This window comes from Neophocaena asiaeorientalis, unplaced genomic scaffold (assembly GCF_003031525.2).
Source record: "Neophocaena asiaeorientalis asiaeorientalis breed wild unplaced genomic scaffold, Neophocaena_asiaeorientalis_V1.1 scaffold24, whole genome shotgun sequence".
Classification (NCBI taxonomy): domain Eukaryota; kingdom Metazoa; phylum Chordata; class Mammalia; order Artiodactyla; family Phocoenidae; genus Neophocaena; species Neophocaena asiaeorientalis.
Genome location: NW_020185317.1, coordinates 1,851,874 through 1,868,801, shown reverse-complemented (window position 1 = coordinate 1,868,801; position 16,928 = coordinate 1,851,874). Strand labels below are relative to the sequence as shown.

Genomic DNA, 16,928 nt, shown 5'->3' with positions numbered 1-16,928 from the left:
TCAAAGTGCAGCCCATAACCAAGAATCCGGCACTATTTTTTGCTCCTTTCTCAGTAACCTCCATTACACTCCATGTTCACTAAGGGTACAAATATGCAGCAAGAGTCTTTTAGTGAATATTAATGTAAAAATGCACTTAATGAGTATGATTTTCTAAATTATAAATTATAAGCAATAATAAAAGCATGTGTGATAGCTAGCTAGCTAGATCTACATATTTTACAGTCAATTTGTTATTCTTATGTAGCAAATAGGTTATATTCTATAAGCTATTATGACATAGAACTCCTAGCTGCAGGTGACAGAAGGACAAGTAAGATAATATTGATAAAGTCTAAGTACTGCCTTCACATCTCATGGAGGATCTCCTCAATAGTAAGATGTTAAATTATTCATTTCACAGAAAAATTTTCCTCTAAACAATCATTTATTACCTAATCCTTTCTAAAATAAACATTTTACAAATTTGGGAAGTCTAAATAGCGATCTAAAAATACCATCATTACTTTAAGGTGCATTGAAAATTAACTGAAGAGATTGGCATCACTTCAATCTGATATTCACACTCTGCCTAAATAGTATTGTCTTCTGGATAGCATTATGTATTTACATAATCCAAATATCATATGTATACTAATTTCACCCATATTGCACCATGAGCTCTGAGACTGCTAATGAGCCCTGATGTACATCTGATTCACATATCCTACTTGGATATTACTTTGATTTGAAATTAGCTTGGTCATTTAAAATTCTTTCAAATGAGAATTTATTGAATGAAGTGATGATGAATATAGGCTCTGGAGTCAGACTGCCTGGATTCAAAGCCATGGTGTATCCCTTCTATGTGACCTCTACCAAGCTTCTTAACCTCTCTAACTCAGTTTCCTCATCTATAAAATAGTTCTAATAAAAACCATAACATCTTTATTCTTAGTTTCTGTGAAGATTAATTGGGATGATGTTGATAAAGCTCTTTGAATTGTATCTGCCTAAGTTTTAGCTACTTATTTTATTTACTGATAGCACATTCCCAATATAAATGTCATGGTCATTCATCTCTACAACAAATGAATCACGAAGTCTTGTCAATTATGCCTCTATCATCCTTCTTCAATATATTCTACTCTTTTTATTTCCTTTGGGAGTGCTTTAGTTCAGTTTTTTTATGACCTCTTCTCTAGAGATCTGCAATAAATTGTCAACAGAGCTGCCAGTTTTCTAACAGCTAATCTCTCAATGTATCATTGACACTTTCATCAGATTTATCCACTGGCTCCCCATTGCTAACAAAAAAGAATAGTATTCAACGCCACCATTACTTGATTCTAAATTATTTTATATAACAATTTACTCTTTTGTATATTTAAAGGTTTAGTGCTTTTCCTGAGCCTCCCACAAGTTTTTGCACATTTTCCTCTTATATTCTTTCAGAATAACCTCTCCAACTTTTTAAACTTGAAAAAAAAATTTTAGGGTCCAGCATATCTGCCATTAACTCAGTAGAGACTTTCCTGCTCCCTACATTAGGCATTACACATTGCCACATTCTAAGTCACACAATTATGTCACTTACTATAGTGCTGTTTTTGTCATTAATTGACTACATATAGCTTGCTCTGGATAGAGCATAAAATACCTCAAAAGCAACGTCTTTGTCTTTATCTTTGCTTCCACCACAGCTTTTTGCACATGATGGATATGGAATTTTCCCTATCTTTAGCTCTGATTTGTGATTCATTACAAGAGAAGCCAAGATACATACTGAAGTGACATTTTAAGAGTCATATAAAAGTATATTTTCTGAGTCTTTGAATAATAAAGTATCCTTTTATTAATATTTGGATAAAACTTTTCCTCTTCACGTTCATTTTTCTTTTGCTTCATTCTTATGAGTGTTACTGATGCTGAGAATCTGGAGGCCAGCTTAATATTTTTATTTCTTAAATGAGTTTTTTTTCTAATTTTTGTTTTATGTTTTAGTTTTAAAATGTCATCCAAAAATTGTATAATACTTTTTCCATCCATTTAGTAATCAGATAAGGAAAGACAGAATTTGAATTGTTATGAATCTCTTTTAATCTTCCTTGCACCCCAGAGAAGCCCTTTCACTTTTCATACTCAAATTCGTTTCTTTTTCTGCAGAAAGTTTTCTTTAAGTACTTTTGAATTAATGTTTTTATCCACATTCCTGTTTCTTTCTCATGAATAACTAAGGTTTACTCTTCATTATCATTTCTCCACATTCCTCAGATAACATACCATCATTACTTGCTCCCTCTGATCAGCATTCTGGGAATATTATTCAGATTTTTACTCCATAACACTGAATCAGTTTTTATCAATGTCACTTTTGCTCTTAACCTCTCCTGTACAGACTTCAGTTTATGGGGTTCAGGACATGCTATGCCAAAATACAGCACCTTCATATACTGAATATTTTAAGCTGAAGGAGTTTGGGGAAATGGCAGAAGCAGGAAGATCACTCTGACCTCCTATGCCCTAGCCCTTCTTCTCTGAAGCAGGGCATAAAATCCTCATGTGAGAGGCTCCCTCCAACTACCCAAAGGACAAAAGCATCCTTATCTCCTAAAACAAAGGGACACCAAGAAGAATCCCAACAAACAGGCCTTGCTAAGTTCCCCCAGCTCATTACATTTATCTCACACTCCTTAACTTATCATATTTCTCCACAACTGCCCACTCTTGATCAACTCTGGCATGAAAATATACAAGTCTCTTTCTTTGGGTCTTTATTTCTTTATGAAGCCTCCAATGTCATGTAAAACTGACATTAAATAAATTTGAATACTTTTCTCTTGTTAATCTGTCTTTGTCAGTTTAATTTTCAAACCCAACCAGGGACCCTAAGAGGGTTGAGAACTTTTCTCTCCCCTACACTACAGTTACCACTGAAGATTCTTTGCAATTCTTTTCTATCTCACTCCATCCTTTCAGAAAATCTTAGCTTCTTATTTTTACTACTTATTCTTCTTTTCTTATTCCATCATCTTGTCTGTTTGTGTTACATACATACACATTTTCTTATATTCTATTGTTAGGGTGACAATACGTATCGGTTTGCCCAGTACAGTTTTGGTTTCTGGATGTTGTCCTGGTGTAATTACTGATAAGGCCCCTTTTGCTTCTCAAAAGTGTCACTTGATGTAATAAATTATATGGTTGTGCTAGGAATGTCAGATATGTCTTCTAAAAGGTTTTCTTTTTTCATCTTTTGACTAATGTGTCAACAATTTTCTGTTTTTCTGAATATTAATTGAGTTGGTGTTTTCTTTCCCACTGTTCCTTTTTTTGTTCTTCAGTATTGCTTGAAGGATCAATCTGTCCTAATGTTTACTCATTCATGAGTGACAAAAGATCTATAGAGAGTATTTGTGCACAGAATGTGTATTTGACCTTAGCTTCATTCATAGAATTCATTATCTCCCTGTTATTTTAACTATTTCTATACCTGTTTGACATAAATTGTTACAATGACTGTCCTAAGTTCCAGAAGTGTAAGTACATTCTCTAATGGTTTTTAAAATATGCTTCTACCTTTGTGCAACTGTGAAATGAATTCTTTCTGGAAAATACCAAGAATGATTTCTGTTTCATTGAGAGGGATTCTATCAACTCACCTTAGACAAATTTTATAGAGAAATATGTTACACACACACACACACACACACACACACACACACACACACACACTCATGCTTCCATATTTAGAATCAGATCCTCCTTCTTGCTGGCTATTCCTGTGGATTATGGATATGAGTTGTCTTCAACTGATCTCATGACTTAACTACACATTTTAAGGATTTAAGAAAATGATCAAAATAATAAAATAACCATTGGTAAAGGCAGGAAAGATGCCTCCAAGACTTTTCTAATGCCTGACAGCCTCAAACATTTTTTTATTATCTGCTTCAATGTAATAAAATGCTCAATAATTTTTAAATCTCCCTGAGACTTTTCCTTTGCAATAATAAAGAGGAAGCATTCAAAGATAACAAAGAGAAAGGAGGGGCACAATAAAATGTACCTAAAGTACACGTATGGACTAAGAATCTTCCTCAACAAAGGAAAACTTCATCTATGTCATAATATTCTTCAGGGTTTTCCTCCCAAATCATCTCTGGTATCTAGTCCATAGCTATTCAGTATTTCTAAGTTGATTGCTCACATCTATCAATCGGTCTTTAAGCACCCATGTCTCCTTCCTCTTCCTTATATCTCAGGAAACAAATGATCAGCAACAGTCCCAGGCACCCCAGGGGTCCCAGTCATGCCAGGACCCAGCACCACAAAAAGGCAGGCTAGCAGTCACTGCACAAGGCAGGGCCTCACAGCCCATCAGGCCAGAGGCCAGCCCTACCTACCAGCATACTCACAGTAGTCAGCCCTGCCACACAGGAAAGGCCCACTGAGCCCACAAAAGGGGCACACCTAAAGCATATAGCTCTGGTAACAGGGGGTGGGGTGTATTGCTGGGCCTCTCTTACGGCATCCCTTACATAAGGTTATTTCTCCAAGATCAGGAAATGTAACCAAACTACCTAATATATAGAAATAAACACATAGAACTAGGCCAAGTGAGGAGATGAAGGGACAAGACAAAAGCCCAGAAGAAAAACTAAGAGAGGAGGAGATAAGCAGTCTACCCAATAGAGTTCAAGGTAATGACTCTAAGGATGTTCAACAAACTCAGCAAAGGAATGGATGAACATGGTGAGAAGTTTAACAAAGAGAAATGTAAAGAAGAAGCAAACAGAGCTGAAGAATAACTGAAATGAAAAATTAACTCAAAGGAAGGAAGAGATCAATGAACTGGAAGACAGAGTAGTGGAAATCACCTAAGCTAAACAAAAAAGAGAAAAACAAAAAACTTAAAAAATGTGGATACTTTAAGATATCTCTGAAACAACATCAGGTATACCAACATTCACATTATAGGAGTCCCAGAAGGAGAAGACAGAGAGAAATGGGCAGAGAATTAGCTGAAATAGCTGAAAACTTTCCTAACCTGGAAAGGGGAACAGACATCCAGATCCAGGAAGCACAGAAAGTTCCAAACAAAATGAACCCAAAGAGATTCACACCAAAATATTGTAATTAAAATGGCAAAAATTAAAGATAACGAGAGAATCTTAGAAGAAGCAAGTGAAAACAACTATTTATGTATAAAGGAACTCGCAAAAGATTACAAGCTGACTCTTCAGCTGAAACTTTGCAGGCTAAAAGAGAGTGGTACAATATATTCAAGATGATTAAAAACAACAACAGCAACAACAAAAAAAACCCCCTATAACCAAGAGAATGTTACTCAGCAAGGCCATGATTCAGATATGAAGAACAGATATAGAGTTTTACAGAGAAGTAAAAGACAAAAGAGCTCAGTACCACTAAACCAGCTTTACAAATAATGTTAAACGGACTTCTCTAAGCAGAAAACAAAAGACTACAACAAGAAATATGAAAATTATGAAAGGAAAAATTTCATTGGTAAAGGCAAACATACAGTAAAGGTAGTTGATCAACCATTTATAAAGATAGCAAGAAGGTTAAAAGACAAAAGTAGTAAAATCATCTATGTCTGCAATAAGTAGTTAAAGGACACACAAAACAAAAAGATTTAAAATATGATGTCAAAAACATTAAACATGGGCAAGGGGGTAGTAAAAATACAGGTTTGTTAGAATGTGTTTGAACTTGAGACCAACTTACAATAGTCATAAATATATGTAGCTACACGTGCTTATGTATAAATATCAGGGTAACCACAAACCAAAAACCATGAGATATATACACAAAAAAGAGAAAGGAATCCAAACATAAAGCTAAAGATGGTCATCAAATCACAAAGGAACAGAGCAAAAAAGAAGAAACAAACAAAAAAGAACTACAAAAACAATCCCAAAACAATTAACAAAATGGTAATAAGTACATACATATGAATAATTACTTTAAATATAAATAGACTAAATGCTTCAATTAAAAGACATAGTGTTGCTGAGTGGATACAAAAACAAGACTCATACATATGCCGCCTACAAGAAGTTCACTTCAAATATAAAGACACACACAGACTTAAAGTGAGATGATAGAAAAAGTTATTCCACCCACGCACCTATAGTCACCTAATCTAAGACAAAGGAGGCAAGAATATACAATGGGAGAAAGACAGTCCCTTCAATAAGTGGTGCTGGCAAAACTGGACAGCTACATGTAAAAGAATGAAATTAGAACAGTCCCTAACACCATACACATAAATAAATTCAAAATGCATTAAAGACCTAAATGTAAGGCCAGACACTATAAAACTCTTAGAGGAAAACCTAGGCAGAACGCTCTTTGACATAAATCACAGCAAGATCTTTTTTGACCCACCTCCTAGAGTAATGGAAATAAAACAAAAGTAAGCAAATGGGACCTAATTAAACTTAAAAGCTTTTTCACAGCAAAGGAAACCATAAACAAGGTAAAAAGACAACCCTCAGAATGGGAGAAAATATTTGCAAATCACTAAACCAGCTTTACAAATAATGTTAAACGGACTTCTCTAAGCAGAAAACAAAAGACTACAACAAGAAATATGAAAATTATGAAAGGAAAAATTTCATTGGTAAAGGCAAACATACAGTAAAGGTAGTTGATCAACCATTTATAAAGATAGCAAGAAGGTTAAAAGACAAAAGTAGTAAAATCATCTATGTCTGCAATAAGTAGTTAAAGGACACACAAAACAAAAAGATTTAAAATATGATGTCAAAAACATTAAACATGGGCAAGGGGGTAGTAAAAATACAGGTTTGTTAGAATGTGTTTGAACTTGAGACCAACTTACAATAGTCATAAATATATGTAGCTACACGTGCTTATGTATAAATATCAGGGTAACCACAAACCAAAAACCATGAGATATATACACAAAAAAGAGAAAGGAATCCAAACATAAAGCTAAAGATGGTCATCAAATCACAAAGGAACAGAGCAAAAAAGAAGAAACAAACAAAAAAGAACTACAAAAACAATCCCAAAACAATTAACAAAATGGTAATAAGTACATACATATGAATAATTACTTTAAATATAAATAGACTAAATGCTTCAATTAAAAGACATAGTGTTGCTGAGTGGATACAAAAACAAGACTCATACATATGCCGCCTACAAGAAGTTCACTTCAAATATAAAGACACACACAGACTTAAAGTGAGATGATAGAAAAAGTTATTCCACCCACGCACCTATAGTCACCTAATCTAAGACAAAGGAGGCAAGAATATACAATGGGAGAAAGACAGTCCCTTCAATAAGTGGTGCTGGCAAAACTGGACAGCTACATGTAAAAGAATGAAATTAGAACAGTCCCTAACACCATACACATAAATAAATTCAAAATGCATTAAAGACCTAAATGTAAGGCCAGACACTATAAAACTCTTAGAGGAAAACCTAGGCAGAACGCTCTTTGACATAAATCACAGCAAGATCTTTTTTGACCCACCTCCTAGAGTAATGGAAATAAAACAAAAGTAAGCAAATGGGACCTAATTAAACTTAAAAGCTTTTTCACAGCAAAGGAAACCATAAACAAGGTAAAAAGACAACCCTCAGAATGGGAGAAAATATTTGCAAATGAAGCAACTGACAAAGGATTAATCTCCAAAATATGCAATAGGTCCAGTTTATTTATTTTGGCTTTTATTTCCTTTACTTAGGAGACGGATCCAAAAAATATTGCTGTGATGTATGTCAGAGTGTTCTGACACAACATTATAGACTAGAAATCAACTTTAAGAAAAAAGAAACTGCAAAAAAACACAAACACATGGAGGTTAAACAATATCATACAATGCTACTATACAATGCAACATTAGCAATACAAAAGAATGAAATCTTGCCATTTGAGACAACATGGATGGACCTGGAGGATATTATGCTAGGTGAAATAAGTCAGACAAAGACAAATACCATAAGATTTCACTTATATGTGGAGTCTAAAAACAAATCAAAACAATGAAAAAACAAAACAGAAACAGACTCATAGATACATAGAACAAACTGGCAGTTGTCAGAGGGAAGAGAGGTGGGGGAATGAGTGAAACAGGTGAAGGAGATTAAGGATATAAACTTCCAGTTATAAAATAAATAAGTCATGGAGATATACAGCATAGAGAATATAGTCAATAATATTGCAATAACTTTGGTGACAGACAGTTACTGGACTTATTGTGGTGATCATTTTGTAATGTATAAAATATCAAATCACCTGAAACTAATATAACATTGCAAGTCAATTATACTTTAATTTAAAAAAAACTAATATATTATTGAATATCATCATTATGCAGACTTGTCCACCTACCCACAGGAAATGCTAGAGGAAGGCAAGATTTTAAGGAGTGGACAAGCCCATTGAGGAAAGAGCACCCTGCATTCAGGCAGCTGCAAAGGAATAGGCAAAGAGGCAAAGAGAGAGCACAGAAGGTCTTGTTTTTCTCCCCAATTTTACCTACTGATAAGTGATTATACTTTCAGGTGGAGGAGAAACCCCAGGGTTCTGGGAAAATTTTATCTTAAGAAAAAAACATCAGGAGTGGAGATGAAGTTTTCTCCATTCAAATGTAATTTAATTTACATTTAAGTATGTATTTTGAGATTAAAAATTACTAATTGAATAATTTTATCAATATACATAGATTATAAATTTATTTATCTGAAAAGTAAAGCTTGAATTTCCTATTATCATTTATGTAGTATATTTAATAAAACATAATATTAAGAAAAATTTAAAACTAAGAGAAATTATATCATTACATATTTAATGGGAATGTTATTCTTCCCAGACTGTCAATTTGAAATTTTAGAACTTGATATTTATATTTATTGAAATATTATGGAAAGAAGCTTTATTAAACATTTACTACACTTACCACCATTCAAAATTTCAAATTTTATGTCAATTCTAAACGAGTGTATATTATTCATATCAAAGTTACAAATGGATCTAATTAATTTTACAATTAACCTTAATAACACAAAGAAAAATCTGTGACCATCATTAAATTTGTTTATTATTTAGTTTCACATTAGAATTTCTTTTAGTTAATAAGGCTTTCAGTCCCAAATGTTGATGATATAAAATAGTAATTAATTAGTACATGCAAATGAAATGCATTGACATAAAGCCACAACTCATAACTTATGCTTTCTCTATAAGGTTCTATTTTATGTCCAATACATAAAGAAGTATTTTATTATTATTTTCAAATAAACATGATATATACTATAATTAAATATTAAACAATTTGTTCTAAATATCTTTCTTCAAAAAAAAATCATAAAAATTATTTATTATTCTTGTTTGTTTTATTTTTTTGAAAAGTGAGAGATAAGATTAGGGGAAACCCAGACATAGTAGTATAAGTTCATTTACAACTTTAAATAAAATGTTAACAGTTATTTTTTTAGTGAACACCACTACCAATGCCATGTAAGAGAAATATGAGAAAATGATGTATTTAAAATAAGAGTGATTTTATCACTATCATTGATCATTTATTGAGAATATTACATGTAAAAGATCAGTATAGATATGTGTTGTTCAATATGGCAGCCATTAGCCCATGTGGATATTTAAATTTGAATTAATAATAATTAAGTAAGATTTAAAAATCAGTTTGTAATTTGTACTAGTCACAATTCAAATACTCAATGGCTGCCTGTGGTTACTAGCTACCATATTTGGTATAGAATATTTCCATCATTGCTGAAAATTCTATTGAACTAAAAGCTGAAGATTCACAACATGTAAGACAAAGTACATGCACTCAAGGATCTTGAAACAGAGTTTCAAATAAATGCTGTAGATAATATAAGGTAATCTGCCATGTCATTATGAACTGAAATAATAGCATGGAAGCATCAGCAATATGTGGGATTAAAGAGTGATAAAATCTTATCCTTGTTTTACCTATCTGGGAGAAATCTTCCCCATCTCTTTTTCCGGCCCACAGTTACTCCTCTCCTCTCTTTGGTTCTCAGGATCCTTAACATAATAACTTCAGTTATTGAAGGATTAAAAGAAGGAAGGAAGAGGGAAGAAATAAGAAAGAGAGAAAGGGAGGAAGGGCTGAAGGGCTGAGAAAGAACTTCATGCAAATTTAGCTTTTGTGCTAGCCTCTATAGACCTTCTACAAAACAGAGCAGCGCTGACATTAACTACCTGCTGAAATAAGAAGAGAGAAAAGTGCAGGAGACCAAGCAAATAAATATCTCAATAAAGACTTATTCTACAAGGAAAAACAAAAGATGCTTCTTTATTGTACTTATTCCCCTCCTTCGTTTCCAATGCCTTCTTAGAGTGAAGAAATTTTCCTAGAAATATTGACGATGGTAACATTTGTGTTATTCTTAGTAATCTCTTCATGGAAATAATGAAAAAGTCATAGGAACATCAACAATGAATTAATGTAAATGCAAATCACCATAAACTAGGCAGGCATGCAAGTGGAAGATCTTCCAACATTTTCCTCTTAATGTTATGGAGGAAATAGCAATTGCAAACACATCTCTAGTGTCTAGTCTAAATTTTAACATGATTAAGAGATTTCATGCATTGTGACTCAAAGAGAAGGCAATCAGGAAAATAATTTTGCATGCTGTATATAAATGAATACCACCACATTAATACTAGTAAAGATACAAACTGCAATTACTTTTTCTTTTTCCAACTCTCAGGCATTTAGCGTTTCTATCTTAATAAAATAGACAATTTCTGAAGAAAACAGTGACATAATGCTTCTGAAAATTCTCCTTTAGTATAAAAAACTTGTCCTCATTTATACTCTTAAAAGGTAAAATTTACATGATCATTTGAGAAGAAAATGTTAAGAATCTATTTGGAGTTGGTAAAATGATATGCAAACAAAGAAATATATTAGTACCATTGTGGTGAGGTCCATAATGGAGAATAGGGAGCAATTCAATAACACATAAGGATCTCAAGTGTGAATGTCCTAAAATCAATGCAGAAAATAGATAAATGCTTGGAATAAAGATTAAAGGATATAAAATCAAACCCTGATAGATTTAGTCAAATAATAAATGAAAGCAAGCACAATAACTTGCTTCCATGGTAAAAAATTACAGAATATATTCTTCAGCAAAAATAGACACTAATGGCAATAAGTTTATTTTATTTCTTTTTTTAAACATCTTTATGGAGTATAATTGCTTTACAATGGTGTATTAGTTTCTGCTTTATAACAAAGTGAATCACCTATACATATACATGTATCTCCATATCCCCTCCCTCTTGTGCCTCCCTCCCACCCTCCTTATCCCACCCCTCTAGGTGGTCACAAAGCACTGAGCTGATCTCCCTGCGCTATGCAGCTGCTTCCCACTAGCTATCTATTTTACGTTTGGTAGTGTATATATGTCCATGCCACTCTCTCACTTTGTCACAGCTTACCCTTCCCCCTCCCCGTGTTTTTACATGCCTATGCATTTGTGTTTTTCTCAGCCACTTAAGACAGAGGAATAAGTAATTGTATTTTGTGGCATAATGGACATAAAATGATAAGGTTTAGTGTGGTAGAATTGACTTTAGAAAAGTAAAAATGAAAATGCATTGTTTGTTGAAGGAAAAAATGATTAAATTCATTTACGAGATAAAGAGAACATGTCATAACTATTTTATACCTCCTAGAAAACTTTTGAAAAAGACTTTAATTTCGCTCTTGAAAGAGCTGAACAAGATAAAAGAAAGACATAGTGGGAAGGGATGACCTTGCATCTTCTTAAATAACTATGACATATGAAAAGACTTTTCAGATTGTTTGGCTCATTCCAGTTACAAAGAACAAAAATATGTGGCAGCTTTCTAAGCCAATTGTGGGTTATTATGAGGACAAACAAAAATGTAAGGAAGAATAGCAAAGTATTCTGGAAGAGGATCAGCCTGAACTCCCAGTGAAGTGGATAGTTTTTCAAGACACATAACAAGTGATCTTATTGTCCTCTCTTCACAAAAGCAACAGCAACAGGCATATTTGGTTCTTTATTCAAACTTTGTTATGATGGCAACTCAGATATCTTTTCCTTTATTGATTTCTTCTGTTGTCATTACTAATAAACTCTAAGTAAGGTTTTTCTGCAAATTTCACAAGAGAATATATCTGATTGGTTGAAAATTCTTCATCCAGTATACAGTGATCTGTTTCTTAATCTGTGCACATCATTGGCCTCTGGCTAAGCCATAGATGACCTCCTTTTGATGGGTCATTGACTCAAACCTAAACAACTATAGTCAGGATAGTGAGTTCAATTTATGGCTTAGGAATGAAGACAGCTTGAAGAAGCTTTTCTTAAAAGGAGGTAGTATCAAAAGGCATTAAGGAACTCAGTTTCTGCTGTATGACAAAAATGAGGACTGAGACAACCATAGGTATGAAAACTCAGGTAACTAATGTATTATGAGTCTAAATTTCCTCATCTGTTAAATGCGGATTCATCAAAATATTTTCTGAATCTCTACTGTGTACTAGGTACTCTTCTGGGCACTCGAAAAATAATTTTGTTCTCCAGTGAAAAATAGAGCCCTCGTGGAACTTATATTCTGGTGTGGGAAATTATGGATGAAATAAATAACACAGGAGGTTCAAAAGTGATTAAATGCTATGGGGAAAAATGACATATACATAGAGAGAACAGGATAAGTAGGATTAGGGGTGCTTAGTGGGGGTGTTGCAAAGATTAATAGGATGATCATTTCAGTGAGAACGTGTACAGTTGAGCAAAGTCTTTTGAAGGAAGTGAGGTATTGTGATTTTTTAAAATATTGATTATTTCAAAAGTTAATGATGATTTTGGAAAGATGCTTCTACTGCACTGGTATTCTAAACATCAAACAATCTAGATTACTACTTATTCTCTGAATATCCTTAGAGGATACAGCCTCCATTCATTCACACATTCTTTTCTCTCTACTATGAATAATTCCTACCCAGCAATGGTAAAGTATCAAAAATATTATTTTCTTGACTAGGTCCACATCAAGTGCTATCTGCTTTCATGAAGTCTTTCCTGACACCTAATGTACACATCCCTTTTTAAATTATTGACCCAACTGTCTAATCATTACTTCCACCTACAACATTGATGAAATTCTTGCTATGTGCCTGGTGAGTGTTACTTCTCAGAGTCACAAACATGAGTAAAAAGAATACTTAAGCTCAAGTAGTCTAAAGTCTAGTTACTATCTCCTTTGACGCTGTTTTACAGTATTTCCAATATTTCATTTCACACTTTCATTATTTGTGTTATTCATATTTAGTTGTTAGATCATGGGCTTTCATGAGACCAACCTGAACTTGCGTCCTGGTTCCCAACTTTTTCTTTAGTTCAAGTGCAAAGTTTTTATTATTGTTTTTAATTTTAAAAGTAAAATCCATAACTTCCTTAATCTACTAAGAAAGCATTACAGTAATATATAAACTTTAAAATGATATATAAAAAAGAGAAGGTTATGTATTTTCTCATTTGTGAATATTGATGTAAAACACCTTAAAAATACTAGTAAATCAGTTCAAATTACAATAATTAATTAATTCCTAGGGCATATTACCCCAAGAACATGTGGATTATTGAGTTTTAAGGTATCATCTAATGTACTGCATTACACTAATGAATTAAAGAAACAAAAACAACTTGTAATTTTATCGGTAGATGAAGGAAAATACTTGATAAACAAACGGCTAACATATATTAACGGGGAAGAAGAGGAGAAGGGCGCAGGGGTGGAAGCTGTTGATGAAGCTACCACAGCAAAAGTTCTCCCCCCTCCCCCCTTCCCCTCCTCTTAAGGCCCCTAGAAAGGTTGAAGCTGCCACCGCCTGCAGTTGGTGACCTCGGCACCCACCAGCAGATAGAGGGAGGAATCAACAGCTTGGAAATTCGGCCAAGTGATCTGGCAGGATGGGCATTTGCCTGACCTATTTTGTAGAAGAACTGGATGGCATATGTGACTGAGGTGGTATTGAGGGTCTCTGAAGCCTATGAAAGGTAGAAACGCAACCATGATTTCTTTTTCAACTCTACAGCATTCCCTTCCTTGAAGTCTTCATTTTTACATTAGTCTCAGGCAGTTATACTTAAGCATGAACATTGACGATAAACTGGAAGGATTATTTAAATGTGGCAGCATAGTTGAAATGCAGTCTTCCAGGGCAATGGTTGTAATGGGTGGAGTGTCTGGCCAGTCTACCATGTCTGGAGAGCTGCAGGAGTCAGTGCTTCAAGATTGGAGTGTGCCTCACCAGGAGATGCTTGCTGCAGATGAAGTGTTTAACAAGAAAGTGAAATGAGACAACAGGATATGATATCACATGATGAGCTCATGGTCCATGAGGAGACAGTGAAAAATGATGAAGAGCAGATCGAAACACATGAAAGACTTCCTCAAGGTCTACAGTATACACTTAATGTCCCTATAAGTGTAAAGCAGGAAATTACTTTTACTGATGTATCTGAGCAACTGATGAGAGACAAAAAACAGAGAGCCAGGACTTACAGAAAAAGAAGAAATGGAAACAATGTTCTCCTGCAAAAATCCTTACAATAAATGAAGATGGATCACTTGGTTGGAAACCCCCTAAATCTCATGTTTGTGAGCACTGCAATGCTGCCTTTAGAATCAACTATCACTTACAGAGATATGTCTTCATTCATACAGGTGAAAAACCATTTCAATGTGATGAATGTGGGATGAGATTCATTCAAAAATATTATATGGAAAGGCATGAGAGAACTCATAGTGGAGAAAAACCTTACCAGTGTGAATACTGTTTACAGGTGATGAGACAAACCATGCTTCTGCCACATCAACACAGGACTTTTTGGATCAAGTGACTTCTCAGAAGAAAGCTGAGGCTCAGCCTGTCCACCAAGCTTACCAAATGAGCTCTTTTCCGTGCTCTATATCATGGATCCAGAGCTGGAATGCTCCTCAGTTTAGCACTGCCAATGGACAGGTGAACCTTTGGGGACCAGGGACAAGTGCTGAACTTCCAGAATATTCCTTGGTAAATGTAAATGATAATAGAGCTTGGATGACATCCTCACCTGATGCCACAACTGGCCAGACTTTTGGCTAAAAAAAATGTGTAAATAATACTGGCACTTTAGAACAGATTAATCAAGAGTGGGGTTACTCTGTAAAATGGAGTGCTGTATGGATTTAAGAGCAATGTGTTAAAACAAGGTAAGCTGATATGAATAGCAAGATAATCCAATAACTGCATTTTGTTTGGTTAGTCAGCATTCTTTGAACTGCCTTACGTGTTGTCACCTTTATAGAAGCAATGCATTGTTTTAGATCAGAAACTTGTTATTCCACCTACACCAAACTTAAAAGGAAAAACAAAAGACTTTCACACAATTGTTTCCTAACTGATAACACTGTACATTCTTAGGAGATTAGTAATTGTGTGAAATTTACTCATACTGTTGCTAAGTTTTTCAGCATAGTCATGGCACGTCAGCAGGGAATCTGAGTATACTTTATAGACAGAGTGAACTTAAAGGTTAAAATGTCAAGAGATTATGGCTTCAATAAATTAGTGTGTCTTATGGGGGAAAAAAGGAAACCACCTTTTAAAAAGAATGATACGTCACAGACCCTTGATTTTCATTTTGCATTATATTGACATGTTTTTTTTTGAGAAAAAAGTAATAAAAATCTGATAGTCTAAGAAAAAAAACATATATTGAGTATTTACTGTGAAGCAGGTAATGTTCTAACTTTACATTTATCGATTCAATTAATCTCACCACAATCTGGTGTAATAAATACAATTGCTATTCCATCTACAGAAGAGGAAATTGAGGCACAAGAAATTTACATAACTTTCCCAAAGTCCCATACACATAAATAGCTGAGTATGGTGTGAACTTAGAGACTTTAGTTCTAGCCAAGAAAAAAAAAACTTCTTTAACATGATAAAATGTATCTACCAGAAATCCACAGGATTCATTTTAACGTGCTGGAAGAACTTCCTTTGAAGTCAGGAATGAGGAAGGATATATGCAATAATCATTATTTTTTAACATTGTGTTAAGGATTGTAGCCAATGGATTAAAGGAAAAAAATATACATATATTTTGGGAAAAAAGAAACACATTGATTATTTAAAGACAGTATGTTATGTAATTAGAAAATCTTTATGAATCAACTGATAATTTCTAGAATAAGCACACAGAAATAAAATTATTATACAATAATAGTAACCTTACCAAAAGGTCAAAAATATTTACTAAAAATAACTACAAAATTTAACAGTAATGTATAAATGTCCATAAAATGATTTTGTATGTCATTTTTATATGAATATACTGAATATTGTGAATATACTGACTGATATAAAATTACTTGATAAATTCAAGATAGTGCAACTTTGGGCAGAAATTAACTAACTAATTATAACCAGAAATATAAATGTACAAAAATAGCTAAATTTTTTTTAATAAGAAAAAAATGGGAAGTGGCTATCCATACCTATTATGCATATACAGACATATATATGTCTGAATGTATGTACACACACACACACACAAAGCTATGGATATAAGGATTATATAGTTATGGTACAAAAATAAATACATCTGTGGAACACAGAATTCTGAAAAGGACTTCATTTTGGGGTATCTGAAAGATGACAGGTATCTTTTTTAAAAGTCATTTAAATATAGTAAGAATGGAGACGACTTTTAAGTATAACAGAAAAACCAAAAAGTCAAAATAGAACAAAATGATGGATTTGTGTATGGCAGAGACATCTGTATTGCAAAATATACTGTGATCAAAGTTAATTGACAAATGATACACTATAAAGATATTAATAATCTCTTTTATAAAG

The 16,928-nt window shown here is 33.6% G+C and overlaps 1 pseudogene; it reads left to right on the top strand.

Moving 5' to 3' along the window:
* Positions 1 to 14,171: 14,171 nt before the first annotated feature.
* LOC112392105 (zinc finger protein 148 pseudogene) lies at positions 14,172 to 15,214 on the top strand (annotated as a pseudogene).
* The last annotated feature ends 1,714 nt before the right edge of the window (positions 15,215 to 16,928 follow it).